The sequence below is a fragment of the Chiloscyllium punctatum genome, chromosome 24 (assembly GCF_047496795.1).
Source record: "Chiloscyllium punctatum isolate Juve2018m chromosome 24, sChiPun1.3, whole genome shotgun sequence".
Classification (NCBI taxonomy): domain Eukaryota; kingdom Metazoa; phylum Chordata; class Chondrichthyes; order Orectolobiformes; family Hemiscylliidae; genus Chiloscyllium; species Chiloscyllium punctatum.
In genome coordinates this window covers 18,655,265-18,674,189 of record NC_092762.1, presented here as the reverse complement: position 1 = coordinate 18,674,189, position 18,925 = coordinate 18,655,265, and positions in this window count along the sequence as shown.

The window sequence follows — 18,925 nt, the reverse complement described above, 5'->3', positions numbered from 1 at the left end:
TTTGAATGTTTCTTGGGAGAATGCAAATATTGAAAAGATTAGAAAAGGAAAATGTGAAGTGGAGGTATGTCTTTGAAAAGGTCTAGGCATGTTGATTTGTGGATCATAGTTGGGAAAATGTGTCTGTGTTTGACCACATTGGTGAGTTGAATGATAAAACAGAGTATAACTTCAATGAACAGATTGCGAAACTGAGGCATGATGAACAGGGCACCTGGATCACAAAACAAAACCTTTGCTTCAACATCACATTTTTCAGGAGCGAATATAAATCGTGAAAAATTTTAAAACCAAATACATTTAGAAATAGGAAAGTTTATCTACAGTTTACACATTAATTGTAACACCACTTTCACTTTATAAGTGTATCTCCTTATTATTGAGCCTTGGAGGGAGGGGAAGAGCTGCTCCCTGTTCATCCTGTGCATACCCCCCACCCACCCCCATGCTGTTAAACACCTCCATCAGAAGAACCTCTGAACCCTCTTTGCTTCAAAGTGAAATCAAATACACCTGGCCTTTTTTCAATTTGAGTACACTCTTGTTTGTTACCTCAGAAAGGTAACACATTTATCAGTGTTAAATTTCATCAGCGATTGATCTGTCCTCCTGAACAACCGGGTTAGACCCTCCTGCACCCTCATACGTTCCTCCTCATTGTAAACCCTCAGCTCATCTTTGTTTCATCCACAACGTCATTTATCATTCCCCGAGAAAATCCATCCCTCCCATTCTCATCATCATCGTTTATGAACTTCACAACTAAGCCTTGATTTTATCCTGTTCTGCAGATGTTGTTCACAGGGAAAACATTGAGAATTGAGAATTACTTAAGCTTGTATGTAATTAGTGTGGAATTAGGTTTTTGGTGGCTTTCACGGCATCATTTATGTTCGAAGTGGTCCTGGATAATTTTCATTCCCTGCAATAGGCAGAGCTGAAGAAACTTTCAGTCTACGACAGACACAAATTCACATTTATGTTTGAGAGATCTGGAGTGATGAGATTAAAACAAATTCTACATATAAACTCACAGCATAAGTTCAAATCATATCGGCAAGTCCACCTTGAATTGGAAACACTTCATTAAAACATACACCCAGTTTTCTCATTATTGTAAAAACAGTTTGAAAAATGTTCTTAGAGGACATTACACTGTGAACATTTTTTTGTATTCTAAAATGAATCTATCTCTTTTTTTAAAAAATAAGGAGTTATACCTTCCTTCCAGAAATTCATACGCATTTTCAGCTCCGGAGAAGAGTATTTTCTACTCGGAATTTATTGGAGAGGAAAATTTTTATTCATTTAATTAGCTAAACGATTGATTTTGTTTAATTTTTTTTATGTTTGATACGTATATGCATATATTTATCAATTTTAACATTATTGTCTGTAGGTATTGAAAGTTAACAGAAGGTGGTATTAAAAAGTCCAGCTTTTTGGCACAACATCATTAAGGTGACATATGTGGAACAGATAGGATGGCTGGAAGATTTAGAAAAAAAAATTATACAGCGCATCAGTCATTTAGATGTGTGGCTGTCAGGAAAGATAAGAAAGGACTTCAAAGTTCTCCGGTGGCAATTCCTCTATCAAAATGATTTTCAGCTTTTCGAACAGAAGAACGGTATTGTCTTTCTGAGCAAAATGGAATTGTTGGACACTTGGAATAATTCTTATGTTTAGCAGCGTTTGAGAAGACTTAGTAGAATTGTTGCTTCAGTGCACTTTTCTATTGGGGCATTAACAGGAGATTCTGTGGCAGTGACCGTTAATTGAGGAGGGTTTGTTGCTTTCCCTGTGCTCGGATTAAGAACGTCTCGAATCATTTCAAGCACGTTGTTAAAGGTGAGATTGAGTTGCCAAACATTATTTAATATATTAGCAGGAATGACATTGTTAGGCAAAGATTAAAGCAGTACAGGGTGTACTTAAGAGGTGAATGTAAGTATTAAAATAAAACCTTTAAAGCAATACTTACTGCTTTTGTCTCAATGCCAAACTCAGCTGGGAAGGAGCAAAAGGTTGAAGGAGTTAAATTAACGGCTGAAAAGCTACTGTGTTGTTGAGGGATTTAGATTTTTGTGAAATTTGTATCTATTTTAGAAAGAAATGACCTGTTTAGAATGGATTGGTCTAATCTAAACTGGAAAGCAATGAATATCGGGCGGCACGGTGGCACAGTGGCACAGTGGTTAGCACTGCTGCCTCACAGCGCTAGAGACCCAGGTTCAATTCCTGCCTCGGGCAACTGTCTGTGTGGTGTTTGCACATTCTCCCCATGTCTGAGTGGGTTTCCTCTGGGTTTTCCCCCACAGTCAAAAAATGTGAAGGTTAGGTGAATTGGCCATGCTAAATTGCCCATAGTGTTAGGTGAAGGGGTTAAATGTAGGGGAATGGGTCTGGGTGGCTTGTTCTTCGGCGGGCCAGTGTGGACTTGTTGGGCCAAAGGGCCTGTTTCCACACTGTAAGTAATCTAATCTAATCTTCACAGGGAGATTTGCTCATTCTATGTCGGGAGACGTTATATTGATAGACACGGCAAGGGGGATATTCCAAGTAGCAGTACAAATGGTAGGATGTTTGGAGAAGTTTATTAATATGCGGACAGCATTTCAATTAGAAAAAAAAACGAGAGTCAAGAGTATACTGTAATTCTGAAGCACGGAATTGCATTTACTTCAAGGGTTGGATGGTGAAGAATTTGTCAAACTGTTTAATCAAAGGTTATACAGGTTGTTAAGATTGTTTATATCTGTACGGGATATTCAGAAATAAAAACAGACACTGATAACAAAATGTGTTGGGTTACTGTGAGTTACAACAGAGTCCCAATTAGGATGCAGCTCATATCGAGCTGGTACAGATTTGATGGCCTGCATGGCAACCATCTTTGCTGAAATTATTCAGAGAAATGTATTCACAACGTTCAGAGACTGAGGAGACAAGTTTATACATAAAACGCTCAGTCAATGCCATAATTAATAAAATATTCCTATTTTTTCATCAAGTGTAGCGGTCTCTAAAAGGCCCTTTAGATCAAAATTACTTTGATGAGATCTGCGCATTTATTTTCAGAACTTAAAAAAGAAACAGACTATAGTGTAATACATGTGTCTCTCGCACAAGTGATGGGAACAGGAATGGAGTATATTGTCCAAATCTAACCGCGGTCAACAGCCACATCAACCAAGAAAAAGCAAAATATCAGAGGTAGTGGAAATCTGAAATACAAATGCAAAGATTGGAGAAATGCAACGGATGACGCAGGATCTGGGCAGAGAAACAGAGTTAACGTATCAAGTCTTAGATGAACCTGTTCTGAACAAGTTATGTTGGACTTAAGAAGAGTTAATTCCATTTTCCTCTGCTCCGATACTGCCTGAACTGCTGGGTTTCTCTCCAGCACTTTCAATTGTTGCAATGGCAGGAGATAGAGAGTAATGGTGGTCACTTGCTTTTTGGACTGGATGCTTATGCCCAGCAGTGTTCCACAGAGGTTGATTCTTGGTTTTCATTGTTTGTCATTTATGTAAATAATTTGCGCGAGAATATCGAAGGCATGGTTCATATGTTTGCGGATGACACCAAACTGGTGACATAGTGGACAGTGAAGAAGGGTTTCTACGAATAGAAAAAGATCTTAATGAAATGGGTCAATAGACTGACAAATAGCAGATAGAGTTCCAGCTGGATGAATCTGAAGTGCAGTCAATAGCGTGTGTTTGCTGCTGTCTGATGCACCAAGAATGGGATGAGTTTAATCCCAATTTCCTGGGTTCAAAACATCGATATCCTTCACGATCTTTGAGAGGCCTTACCGTCTTGCTGTTAATGTCGTTGCACAATGTCTTTGGATTATCCTTAACCTTATCTGCCAAGCTATCTCATATCTCCTTCTTGCTTTCCTGATTTCTCTCGAAATAATGTCCCACACTTTATATTGACGAAGAGATTAAATTGAATAAAGTTGTCCATATCTAATGCACGGTTTTCTTTGATTCTTGAATAAAAGCTCAATAACTGTACTTGACCGTTGCTGCTTATAATTACCAGCCTTACCCTTCACTCTAACTGTAACATAATGCCTCTCACCTGCTGTCGTCAGACTATTGAACGCTTCCTACTTGTCATACAGCGTTTTACCTGCTAACAGTCTACTTCAACCAAACTTGCTAAGTTCTGTCTCATGCCATGAACATTTTTGGTACTCCAATTAAAAAAAAATGAAAGCCTTATTCTTTTCCAAAACCATTATGAAACGAATAGAGTTATGATTACAATACCCAAAATATTCCCTCGTTTACTGCAGTCACTTGCCCTGCCTCTTGCACAAAAGAAGGCATGATTTTGCTCCTTCTCTTTTAGAATCATCTGCATATTGATGAAGTATGTCTTCTTGAACATATTTAACAAATTCGTCACCATCCAACCCTTCCTTACATAGAAATAAATGCAATTCCGTGCTTCAGAATTACAGTATACTCTTGACTCTCTCGTTTCTTTTCTAAGTGACATGCTGTCCAGATATTCATAAACTTCTCCAAATATCCGACCATTTGTACTGCTACTTGGAATATCCCCCTCGCCGTGTCTATCAATATAACGTCTACCGACATAGAATGAGCAAATCTCCCTGCGAAGATATTTATTGCTTTCCAGTTTAGATTAGACCAATCCATTCTGAACAGGTCGTTTCTTTCTAAAATAGATTCAAATTGCACAAAAATCTAAATCCCTCAACAACACAGTAGCTTTTCAGCCGTTAATTTTACTCCTTTAACCATTTGTTCCTTCCCAGCTGAGTTTGGCATTGAGACAAAAGCAGGAAGTATTGCTTTAAAGGTTTTATTTTAATACTTACATTCACCTCTTAAGTACACACTTTACTGCTTTAATCTTTGCCTAAAAATGTCATTCCTGCCAATATATTAAATAATGTTTGGCAACGCAATCTCACCTTTAACAACGTGCTTGAAATGATTCGAGACGTTCTTAGTCCGAGCACAGGGAAAGCAACAAACCCACCTCAATTAACGGTCACTGCCACGGAATCTCCTGTTGATGCCCCAATAGAAAAGTGCACTGAAGCAACAATTCTACTAAGTCTTCTCAAACGCTGCTAACCATAAGAAATATTCCAAGTGTCCAACAATTCCATTTTCCTCAGAAAGACAATCCCGTTCTTCTGTTCGAAAAGCTGAAAATCATTTTGATAGAGGAATTGCCACCGGAGAACTTTGAAGTCCTTTCTTATCTTTCCTGACAGCCACACATCTAAATGACTGATGCGCTGTATATTTTTTTTTCTAAATCTTCCAGCCATTCTCTCTGTTCCTTATATGTCACCTTAATAATGTTATGCCGAAAAGCCGGACTTTTTATAACACCTTCTGTTAACCTTCAACACCTACAGACAATAATGTTAAAATTGATAAATATATGCATATACGTATCAAACATAAAAAAAATTAAACAAAATCAACAATTTAGCTAATTAAATGAATAAAAATTTTCCTCTTCAATAAATTCCGAGTAGAAAATACTCTTCTCCAGAGCTGGAAATGTGTCGGAATTTCTGGAAAGAAGGTATAACTCCTTTTTTTTTAAAAAAAGAAACAGATTTATTTTAGAATGCAAAAAAATATTCACAGTGTAAGGTCCTGTAAGAACATTTTTCAAACTGTTTTTACAATGTGAAGAAAACTGGGTGTATGTTTTAAAAAAGTGTTTCCAATTCAAGGTGGACTTGCCGATATGATTTGAACTTATGCTGTGAGACTAAATGTAGAATTTGTTTGAATCTCATCACTCCAGCTCTCTCAAACATAATTATGAATTTGTGTCTGTCGTAGACGGAAAGTTTCTTCAGCTCTGCCTATTGCAGGGAATGAAAATTATTCAGGAATACGTAGAACACAAATGATGCAGTGAAAGCCACCAAAAACCTAATTCCATACTAATTACATACAAGCTTAAGTCATAACACTTACAGAGGCACATAGTATAAAAGGAGAATTCAGCTCCATGTACAAAATAAAATTTGTGGCTTCCTCGTAAAATAAAGCTCAACCGCATCATGCTACAAATTCACCCCTCGGATTTAACCTGTTGGATCATTCCTTTCCGCAGCAGTTTGTCAAATGCCTTCTGAAGTTCAGATGTACCGCATTTGCTGCATTCCCATTAACCAAGTTGTTGGTTACATTCTCAAAGAACCCCAGCAGGTATGTCAAGCACAACCTGCCCACCATGAAATCGTGCTGACATGGTGAATTCATCTTTGTTTTTCCAAGTGTTCAGTTATTTCCTACTTTATGGTTTTTGAAGAAATTTCCCCACTACAGAGGTTAAACTCACCGGTCTATAGTTTATGAATTTTTGCCTACCTCCTGTTTTGAGTACGTGTACCACATTATTACTTTTCCAATACTTCATACCGTTCCAGAATCCAAGGATTTTTTGAATATCCAACTAACACATCCACTATCTCTGCTGTTATCTCTTATAATATGATAGACTGCAGGCCGAGGTTCTGACCTGCCTATAATCCCATCAATGCATTTAATTACTTTTTCATTGTCATCGTACTTCCATCGTGATCCTTTGCAGTTGTTTTAAATTTTGGGAAGAAATTATCTTGCACTGTGAAAATAGGAAGTTGTTGCTTTCATCTCTGCCAATTCTGAGTGTACCATTATTACCTCGCCATTTTCATCCTCTCAAAGGCCAACATTTACTTTCATCATCCGCCATGGCGGCATTTGAACCCAAGACCCCAGTTGATGATCTGGATTAGCAGTCAGCAATAATACCACCAGACAAGAACCTTCATTTATTGTTGACTTCCTTGTTAAGACATGGATCGCATTTACAATTCCCTCTTTATACTCAAGATTACATTTTATTTGAGGGGTTTTGACTAACTCTCGAAGTATTTGTCACTGTTCTTCAAATGTCCTGCACTTTAATCTTTTTGACATGTTCAATCAGGCCAAGCCTTTCCTCAGGCCAATATAATTGTCATTGTCCAACACAAACCTCTCCTTTGTGGCTCTGCCTTCACTGTTACAGTCTGAATGGGGAACTCCAGCAATTGTGGTCACTCTTTCTAAGATGATACTGTAGTACAATATGATTTATCACTCCTTCCTCATTACATAATACCAAAGCCAGTTCTCTGGTTGGTTCCATGACATGCTAATCAAAGAAATAATCCGTCATATATTCGACGAATCGTTCTTTGAGCCTCAGTCAATTTACATGCTCAAATTGTCATAATCACTCTTGTGCCCTTGTCTCAAGCCATCGTTATTTCCTGGATCATGCTATTCACGACTTTGAAAGTAATTTGTCGGGGTGGGCGGGGGCAGGGGTAGTTTGTGGGCTGGGAATACTTCTACCAATAGGTTTCCTTCGATGTGTTTTATTTCAAATCAGACTGATTCAACAGTTTTGTCCCACGTGCTAATACCATTTCTTAATACTGCCTTGACATAATCCTTATCCAATACAGGCAATCCACATGCTGTTCCTTCTTGTCTGAATACTGAGTACCCTTGGACATTTAACACTTCAGTCCTCACTTGCCTGTAATTACGTTTCAGTCATGCCCACCATGCCATACTTAATTAACCCTGGTTGCGCTATCAGCTCATTCATTTTATTCCAAATATTGCACACATTTAGTTAAAAAAGCTTTTACATAAGTTCTATTGAGTTATCTTTCTCTTTTAATACTTCTGTTCACAGGCTCTCCATCATTATTTATTGATCCCCGATGATAGTGAGCCTATCATATACTCCAACTTTCAAATAACAATTTAAAATTGTTGTAATTAGTTCCCTCAGCATGGTTATTAAAACAGCTCTGCTTGTTTATTTGAGAAACCATTACTTTCTGCTCTTTTCCTGAACTGCTGCTTTGGTTCCCATCCTCCTCTATCATGAGCTTAAATCTGCACGATCACACTTCCCTTCCAGGATGTTAAGTATGCTCCAGTTAAAGTGCACACTTTCTTTTTTGTGCAGTTCCCACCTGCCCTGAACACGTTCCGAATCATTGAAAAATCAGAAAACCTCCTACCAAACTATCTCTTTGCCACATATTCAACTCGACCTTACTCCTCTTCCTTGTTCTCACTTCCAGACGCCTGGGGAATAATCCCAAGAATACAACTCTGGATATGCTGGTTTTAAAGTCACTCCTTACTCCTTGACCTTTCTAAGTAGGGCCTTTCAACCATTCACTCTTCTTCCTAATGTCATTGGTATCATTGTGAACCACAACCGCTGGCTGTTTCCACACTCACTTCAATATGCCCTGAGCATGCTCGGAGACATTCTTGATCCTGGCACCGACCTGCCTTTTTATGAAGAAAATCATAGAAGCATCGAATCCCTACGGTGGGGAAAGAGGCCAGTTCAAACAGCACGGCCACGCTGACCCTTTGAAGAGTAACCCATTCCGACCTGTTCCCCTACTCTTTTACTCTACACTTACTCCTGACTAATGCACCTTAGCGGCACAGCGCTGAACGCTATTTTCAAAACACAAACAACCCAGACCCATTCCTCGACATTATGTTGAATTTGCATTCTCACAAAAGATACTGACAGAACTACTGAGCATTTGCAGCAGCTTCCTGTTTTGACACCGATGTTGATTGCATATTGATAAAAACGTATTCTTTGTCGAAGAATACCAGTAAAGTAAGTACTTGGAATGGTAACTGGAAAGAAGGATTTAGGTAAATGAAGGATGCGAGAACATGGGTCTTTTTGAACAGTATAGACTATTATGTGAACTTTCTAAGTTTCTAAAATTTATGGTGAGCAGGACAGATAAATGTTATTGTTATGAAGGTGTAGAGATATGTGTCCGATATTTAGATGTAAAAAACTGGACGTTTTGAACATTTGGGGGAAAACTACCAAGGACATCCAGAAAGTTGGACTGCGAGCTGAAGGACTTTCTGAAAGGTGCCTGTCTATAAGAGGTTTGCACAGCAGAACATCGAAGCCACCCGACAGAAAACTCTGCAGAGGAATGTCTACAAAGGAGAATCAACAAATCTGACTGGTTTTGAAACGTGATAATTTTGTGTATGACTTAATCGTTTTTTTGTTTTATCGGGTCAGTTTTGTAGACTGGGAGGTCAAAGATACGTTTAACCGAATTGAGTTATAAATAGTTGTTTGTTTTATTATTCTCTGCTGGACTTAAATAACAAAATTGTTAATTTTACTTAAATTGTGACCTCTCTAAATGGCTCTTTGCCTCTCGAAATTTAACAGATTATGGCATGCGTTAAACTTTTTCTGTGTGGCTGGATTAAATTAGGAGAGGGGTTAACCCTGTGTCGTAACAGCTTGGGGGCTTTCATCCAAGAAATGAATAGCTTTTACACAGATCCAGTCGCAGATTTGGGCAGATTTGAATAGATTTGAGGGATGAAAAGAAAACAAAATATGTTCAAACATTTGTAATTTCGTGTCTGAGATCTTCAAATAAAACATCAGTGAGACAACTTGTTTAATTTCGATGACTTGTGTTTGTTTAAATTAAAAGTGAGAGAAATGGCTGCTAAAATGTAAAGAGGAGTTTGAAGATGAATCTCAAATTTGCCACGAAACCTTGGAAGGAAAGATCAAGGTCAAACGTTTAGAATTAGCAAAGAAGTTTGATTTGGATTGAACCAAGGACAAAAGTAATGCTGAAATTGTCCGGGAATTTCTCAAAAACTAAGGTGTGTCAGAAACACAGACAAATGCAGTAGAGTGAGAAAACAATTTAAATTCCAATTGAGGAAAATGCAATTTAAATATAAACAAATGGAGAGAAAAAGAGAGAGATCGAAGAAACAGAAAGCAAGACAGAAGGGAGAAAGAGAATAAAGAGAGAAGGAGAAAATTCTTAGCTGACCAAAAAGAGAGAGAATTTGAACTTGAGAAGTAGCGATTTCGTCAGTATAAGTCACATGAAAAAGGTGGAGATTAAAAGAGAAGGTACTGTTATATGCAACTATGTCAATACTGTGCAACATTTTAATGAGAAAGATGTTGAAGCCTTCTTTATCTCATTTGAAAAATTGACTAGGCATTTGGAGTAGTCTAAGGATTTATGGGTAATACTAGTTCGGCATGAACAGGTCGGCATGGCTAGTGCGGTATTTTCTCCGCTGTCAGATGAGGGTTAAAGAGATTCTCAATACGTTAAACAAGCTATTTTAAGTGTTCACGAATTGGTATCAGAATCATATAGACAGCAGGACATAAACATAAAGAAGTAATCGGGTCAGACTTATGTTGAGTTTGAAATAATTAAACATAGGCATTTCAATGGATGGATCTTTGCTTTAAAATAGATATGACCTATGTGGCTCTATGAATATTATTCGGCTGAAGGAATTGAAAAACTCATTTCCAGAGATAATAAGAATTCACATGGAGGAACACAAAGTTCAGAAATTGTGAAGGGCAGAATTAGCAGATGAATACATGTTGCTGCATAAGCCAAGCTTCAACCAGAATTTCGTCCTGTGAAGAATCGAATTTGGGAGAAATGGAGATGCTAAACTGTAAAATTAACAGTAGAAAATAATAGTTTACCACAGGTTAAAGAAGATGCAAAAGAGGATACAAAGGAGGTGAGAGGCCTCAGGTGCCTTCACTGTAATAGAGTGGGACACAGAAAACTACAGTGCCCGTGGTTTCAGAAAGGCGTTGGGGAAAGATGTTTTCACTGCCATAAGAAGGGATATGTATGATCACAGTGCTGATCGTTATGAACAGATGTGGTAGAAGAAGGTAAGGCATTAGTGAAAGTCTCAAAGGAAACCCCAGCAAGAACCGAAGAGTTGCAGGAAAGTGCACAACCGAGGCCGGGGTTGGGTATCGAGTTAGTACCTGATGTCTATAAAGAATTCGCCTCTGTGAGTACAGTTTACTCAGAAACAACAGGGGGAGAAGGAGACGTTATAATTTTGAGAGATGCAGGATCTACACAGTTTCTAAAAGCAAGAGATGAGCAAATTTGCAATAGTTCTGATCTGTTACCCGGGAGTGTCGTACTTTGTGGGATAGATGGACAGAAATATAGCTTTCCTCTCTATAAGGTCAGGTTGGAGTGCCCACTCAAGTCGGCGAAAGTAACCGTGGGAGTGACTGGCAGAGTGTGAGTTCCAGAAATCCAATTTCTTCTCGAGAATGATTTAGCAGGGTCCAAGTTGGGAGCGATACCCCTTGTTGTGGAGAAGCCGAAGAAGACCAAGAAACTGAGGAGTTCAAGCATAAATATACTGGTATTTTCCCAGACTGTACAGTAACCAGATCCCACTATCATAAGTCACAGCACGAAGCACAAACTAAAGACAAGATAGCTAACATCCTGTTTGACGTAATGGTGCAGGGAAAACATGAACAAACGAGGGTCAGACAAAGGTGTTTAGTCCTGAGATGGAAATGGAGACTACGGCAGGTGAGTGCAGTGTCGTAGTGTGCTGAAGTGCACCAAGTTATGTTGCCGGAAACATAGAGACAGGAAGTTTTATGGGGAGCACGTGAACTACATGTGGGAGGACACCGCAGGGTATGAAAGACTCAGACTAAGGAACAAAAACATTTATATTGACCTGGAATGCACGAAGATATATTCAACTTCTGGCATACGTGTCGTACATGCCAAATAGTAGGTAGGTCACAGGCAGTAATGAAACTAGCGCCTCTGCCGCCAATTCCCACATTCAGAATGCCCTTCATGTGACTTCTGAATGGGTGTTCCCTCCGGAAAAGTAGAGGAGAGAAAGAATTGGAGGAACAGGTGCGAGTTTCTGCCCCACAGAATGAGGAAATAATTCCAAATGTTGTGGATTTTGATGTGTCTTAAAATAAGTTAAAAATGTAGAAGACCTTGAGCAGTGGGATAGGATCATAATCAATCTGCCTCAGGAGCATAGAACGCAGTTGAAAAGTTTGTTCTTGCAATATGAGGGCATATGTAAGGATCAAATGGGGAGAACGCATGCCACTATACCTGAAGTAGATGTGTGGAACACTATTCCGATAAATCAACACTCCTATCGGCTTAATCCTCTCAAAGCCAGACAGGTCCAGAAGGAGGAGGAGGTCATAGTCAATGAGGACATTATTGAACTAAGCCAGAGTGAGTGGAGCTCGCCGATCACCTTCGTTCCCAAACCAGATGGGACTCAATGATGTTGGTTGGATTATTGGAATGTCAACACTGTTACAAAATCAGACTTATATCCAATACCGACATTGAAGGACAGTATCGAGAAAGAGAAGTCAGTTCCGTCACAAAGTTGGACTTAATGCGTGTTTCTGGCAGATACCTTTATTAGAGACGGTAAAATAAATTTGTGAATTGCAACGTCAAATGGACTGTATCAATTCAAAGTGATGCCCTTTGGAATGAAGAACATACCCAACACATTCCAATGACCCATGAACAGAGTTGTGGCCTGATTCATAACCTGTGGAGTCCGTTTGGATGATGTAGTGATCTTTACTAAATCCTAGAAAGATCACTTGGTACAATTGTTTGAGCTCTTTGAATGTTTACAAGAAGCAAAACTGGTGATAAAATTAAACAAAACCGAATTCGCGAAAGCAGATGTGATGTTCTTGGGACAAAATATCTATCATGGAATGTTGACCCCATGGAAAACAAAGACAAAAGTTACCCAGGAATTTCCACGACCAACCTTGAAGAAAAAGCGGTTTCGCTTCCTAGTAGTCAGCGGATTTTATCGGAAGTTTATTCCGAACGTCAGCACTGTCGTGGCACCATTAACCGTCTTGCTGAAGAAGAACACAAAGTTTTGGTTGACAAAACAACGCCAGGAGACATTCAGCTATTAAAAGAAATATTGACCACCAAACCAGTTTTAGGTATTCCAAACGTTTCAAAACCCTTCAAAGTTGCCATCGACACTAGTGACATAGGTGTTGGAGCTGTATTGCTACAGGACGATGAGATTGGGTTGTACTTTTCAAACAAACACCAAAGAAAATATTCCACGAATGAGAAAGAACTATTGAGTTTGGTACTAGCCTTATAACATTTTAATGTGTACTCACAAACAGCGTGTTGGAGACGGTTGTGTACACGGATCCCATTCTCCTTATATTCTTTTCAACGCTTTAAACACTATTTCATTGGAGTCTTATGTTACAGACTTTTAATTTAAAAATTAGACCTGTAGCATGCCATAAGAATGTAATCTCAGATAGTTTCCCACAGATTGAACTGATAAAGTTTAGACGAGATTTGTATTTATCCAATGATACATTTAGGTATATGGGAAGAAGTTAAGGTGAACTTAGATGTAAGTTATCTGTATATTATGGTAATCTGTTTAAATAAAAGAAAAACAATGAGACCGTGTTTTACTTACGTTTTGTCTTTTTTGAGAGAGAAGGTGTTATGGACGTGTAAAGAGTACTGTACCTTTAAGAGAGTTGAAGGATTTACAACCACAGTGAGTTCTGGAAAATTTAAAATGTAACATGTGATCCAGCAGCTGGAAGTACCTGGGTTGCTATGAGACAAAAAATAAAATCAAATGTGATCAATCCGTTTAAATTATGTCGCAAGAAACTAAACTACAATCGAGTTTACATTTGGCATTTGGCAACATTGTTAAAAAATGAAATGACCCGATGCTTTGGGGTATGAAGCTGAAAAACAAATCAGTTTTGGGAGAACTGCCAAGCCACCAACATCTGCAGACTGCCCGGAGAATAGTTCTCCTAAATGTACCTTTATTTATCAATGACCTGTGAAACAGAAACTCTAAGGAGAAAAAAAAGAGAGGAAGATACAAAGAGAAGATCTGACAGCTGACTGGTTCTGAAATTTGAATGTTTTGGTATATCTTATTGGGGTGGAGGGTGGGGATGAAATTTATCGGACCGGTATTGTAGAAGGGGAAGTAAAAGATAGGTCAGACAAAAAGGAGTTGCAAATATTTGTTATTTAATTATTCACTGTTAGACTTTCTTTAAAAAGTTGTTAATTTTTACTTTAAACAGTGACCTTTAGGATGGTTATTGGCCTTCCGAATTTTTACAGGTTACAGCACGGGTTAAATCATTTCTATGTTGCATGTTTACATTAGCGAGGTATGGGGGTGGGTATTCCTCCGTGTTGTAACACAGTAACTGGGATTTCTCTGCACAGATGCTGCCAGACTTGCAGAGGCTTTACAGCAAATTACTCTCTTCGTTTCTGGTTTACGAAATCTGCAGTCTCTTGACTTTCTTATGTGTATCATTTGACAGCCACGGTTGAAATACTGGAGGACAGGAAGACAGCTAATGTTGTTACATTATTTGTAATTTGGCTGCAAGGAAAAACAAGGGAACTACAGACCAGTCAGTTTAATGTCAAGGATGGATAAGTGTTTGTAGGAGATTCTGAGAGGCAGGATTTACGTGCATTTGGAAAGGTAAGCACTGATTAGAGATATTCAGCACGGCTTTATATCTGGGAATCCACGTCTCACAAACTAGATTGCAGTTTTTGAAGAGGTGATCGGGAAGATAGATGAAGGTAAAGCAGCATACGTTGTCTACGTGGACCTTAGTGAGGCCCAACAAGGTTCCACATGGTAGTCTGCTTAATAAAGATAGATCACAGGAGATCGAGGAGACCTATCCAATGAGATGCAAAACTGACTTGACCGTAGGAGACAGAGTGTGCTGGGAAGATTTGCTGTTCCGATTGGAGTCCCGTGTCCAGCGTCGTGCCACCAGTACCAGGCTGCTGTTGTTCATTGTTTTTGTAAATGGTTTGCATGTGAGGATTGGAACCATGGATAGTAATTTGGAGATGAAACCCCCAAAATTTGAGTTTTGGTGGACAGTGAAGAAAGCAATCTTAGAGAACAAGGATATCTTGATCTACTTGACAAGTGGGCTGAGGATTGGCTGATGGAGCTTCATGCAGATAAATGTGAGATGTTGCATTTTGTTAGACAAACGAGTGTAGGAATTATTCATAAAATGGTATCGCGCTGGGGAGTGTTGTCAAACAGAGAGATCCAGGGTCCAGGTACATAGTTCCGTGAAAGTGGAGTAGCAGATTGACAGGGCAGTGAATAAGGCATAAGGCAATCTGTCTTCCATCAGTCAGAGCATTGATTATAGGAATTAGCACATCACTTTCTGACTCTGTAAGAGAATGGTAAGGCCATATTTGAAGCGCTAAGTGCAGTTCTTGTCGCCCTGCTATTGGAAGGAAGTTATAAACTGGGAAGGGGACAAAAGTATTTAAAATGATGTGACGGAGATGGGAAATTTTGAGATATAAAGATAGGCTGGGATTATCTTCCTTTTGAGTTGGAGACTGGCAGGTGACCTTTATTACATCGTGAGAGGCATGGATAGGATGAATAGACAAGATCATAACCTCCGGCTGGGTGTGTCCAGAACCAGAGACGATTGGTTTAAGGTGAGAAGGAAGACATTTCAAAGAGATCTAAGGGACAGTTGATTCTCACAGAGGGTGGTGTGTATATGTAGCGAGCTGTCAGAGGAAGTGGCATAGGTGAGTACAATTACAACATTTGAAAGACAATTGGATGAGTAAATGAACAGGAAAGGTTTGGAGGGGTCTGTGCCAAAAGAAGAAATACAGTAATCATTCAGGTTAGGAAACCAGGTGAGTATGAAAGAGTTGGGCCAAAAGGTCTGTTTGCATATTGTATGATTCCAGAAGTTTATGACTCTTTCACTGCTTCATCCCAATCCTTCATTGCACTCAATTCATTTCCAAGTCAAAACTCATCTGCCAATACGTTCAATGATCTAACTCTCCAAACTTTCTGAAATAGAGATTTCCTAACATTGATATGGTTCTGTCGAACACAGCAGCAGCAGAAGCAATATTAAATTCAAGTACAATCTGTAGCATTTTTTATCTTGGATAATCACTCAGTCTACCATTCCAAAGAAGTTGATCTATGGTTCAGTGATGTATAGGTGAACGTGCCTGTGTCCCAATCGTGCGTATCTAAACCTGTTAAAGCTACCATAATTGACTAATTGCATTTCCAAAAGCAGAACTAACATCTGATAGAGAGGGTGTAATGATCCCAACAAACCAACAGTACTGTAACTTCCAGCCATAAATGATGATAGACAGTTAAACAATTACATGAAGGAAAGGGCTCCACTATTATCCCAATAATAAATAATGGAACAGTCAGGAACATCAGTGTAAAAGATAAGGATGTAGTTTTGGCAAGATACTACGCCAGACATGTTGAGTGGATGATCTAACTCACCCTGGCCACGAATCCATAGAATCACAGATGCCCATATTCAATCAATTTGAATTGCTGCAAGTGACATGAAGAAACAGGTGCACACAGTAGATACGACAAAGGCAATGGGCCCTGACACCATTCCTGCAGTAGGGCTGAAGAGTTGTACTGCACAACAAGTCGTGTCTGTTTGAATGCTCTTTCATTCCAGCTCCAACTCTGACATCTTCTTGGCAATCTGGAAAATTACTCAGCTATGTCCAGTCCCCTAAGAGGAGAATAATTACAATCTGACCATTTACCACCCCCTCAATCCCATCACGATTGTTAAACTGATAGAAGTTGTTTATGACAGATCTGTCAAACTGCACAGAAATAACCAGCTCAGTGTGGTTTCCAATAATTGCCTACGTGGAGTTGGTGCTGTTGTGGAAATGTCACCGGATTACTCATCCAGACCCGGCTAATACTCTGGCAGCTGATGGAAATTAATAACAATTAATAAAATATCGAAATCTAAAATCTAGTATCACTAAAGATGATGGTGAAATCAATGTCGATTGCAAACTCCAATTTGCTTCATCAATGTACTTTTAGGAAATGAATTCTGGCCTGGTGAATTCCATGCATTCCTGGTCGGGCCTCAAAGATACTCTCGACACACACGCATGTGATAAACGTTTCAATGGTCTCTAAAACGGTAAAGCAAGACACGAAATTATATCAATTTGCTCTGAGGTTTGGAAGGATAAAACTGTCAGAACTTCCAGCAACAGCCTCCGTATCGGAAAAGGGAACGGGAAACACAGTCTTGTTGACCCTGCAGATGCTTCCTTCCTAACATCTGAGAGCTTGTGACAGCCATACTCCAGATGCCTCTCTATCCCTTTCGTGTAGAGAAATCCATATTTATATTTAGTGCCTTGTGTTCCACAGCTTGTGTGGGAGAGAAATCCCCAGAATTACCGGTCACTCAGTACAGACATTTATTCTCATCTCAATGCAGAGTGGACTGTCTTTACCTAATCCTGTGGCCCATTGTTTTAAATGTCTGAGCCAGGGGAATTATCATCCCTACTTCCAATCTGTCTCACCCTGTCAGATTTTTATATATTTCACTGAGATCTCCACTCATTTTCCTAAACACCATTGGATACTGGCCCAGTCGCCCCAAACTCTGCTCTCATAACAATCTTCTCATCCCAGAGATCAACCTGTTCATCCTTCACTGCACTCCCCCAATGTCAGGTTTTTTTTTTCCCTTATAAGGTAAGGAGACCAAGATTACACACAATACAGCACAATTTTCAAGACGGGCTCTCACCAAGACCCTGTACAGCTGCAATTTAGACACCCTTACTCCTGTCAGTCAATCCCCTAGAAATAAGGTCAACACGCCATTTATTTTCCTCCCTTCTTTGTGCTCTTGCAATTTTGCTTTCAGTGACTTGTATACAAGGAGATACAGATCCTTTTCAATGTTCCTGCTCCCCACTTGCTGGATCTATGTACACTGGCCAGTGTGCCAATGCCATTTCCAGTAATTGCTTCTGGTTTCAAAAATAACAGCCCTGCATTGACTCGGAGGGCTGCGCAGAAGGAAAAAAAAGAAAGAACATAATTCCCTTTTACGATTACCATGTTTCTTCCAATCCCTTTTCAAATGATAGGTTGCTGTACTATTGTCCCCATCAAAGTGCACGCCGTCACATCCACCCCCATTGATCTTCATCTGCCACGTATTTGCCCATTCACTCCACTTGTCTCAATCACTTTGGAGCGTTTTTAAATCATCCTCGCCCATTAATAATCCGACATCATTTTGTGCCGTCAGCAGACTGAGACATATTGCATTTGGTTCCCACAAGTAAATGTTTGACATGCATTGAGAATACCTGGGGCCCAATCACTGATTCCTGCGACATACCATGATACTTCCACTTCAAAACATATTGCTTTATGCCTGCTCACTGTTTCCTGTCAGTTCTCGTATTCTAAAATCATGTTCATATTTTAGTCCCAATCCCGTAATATTTGACTTTGCACACTAGGCCATAGTCTTTATCAAGATCTTTCTGAAAATCTAAATGCATTGCATCCATTTTTTCTCTGTATGTATTGACCCGTCAGTTTCTCAAATATGATTCCCATTTCATGTGGACACATTACATATGAACGTACAAACTAGGAGCAGGAGTAGGCCATCTGGCCCTTCAAGGTTGCACCACCATTCAACAAGATAATGCCTAATCATTTCATAGCCTCAGCTCTACTTACCCCCTCCCCAATCACCATAACTCTTAATTCCTTTACTGGTCAAACATTATCTATCTGAGTTCAAACACGTTCAATGACAAAGCCTCGACTATTTCACTGGGAGAAGAATTCCACAGATTTGTAACCTTCTTGGTCAAGAAGTTCCTTCTCAATTCAGTCCTAAATCTGCTCCATCTAATTTTGAGGCTTTGTCCTCTTGTCCTAGTTTCATGTACGACTGGAAACGTCCTTTATATTTCTATCGTATCTACTCCATTCACAATGATATTTGTTTCTATCAGGTCCTCCCTCATTTTTTCAATTTCCAATCAATATATAATTCCAGTCTACTCAGTCTCTCCTCATAATCACCCCCC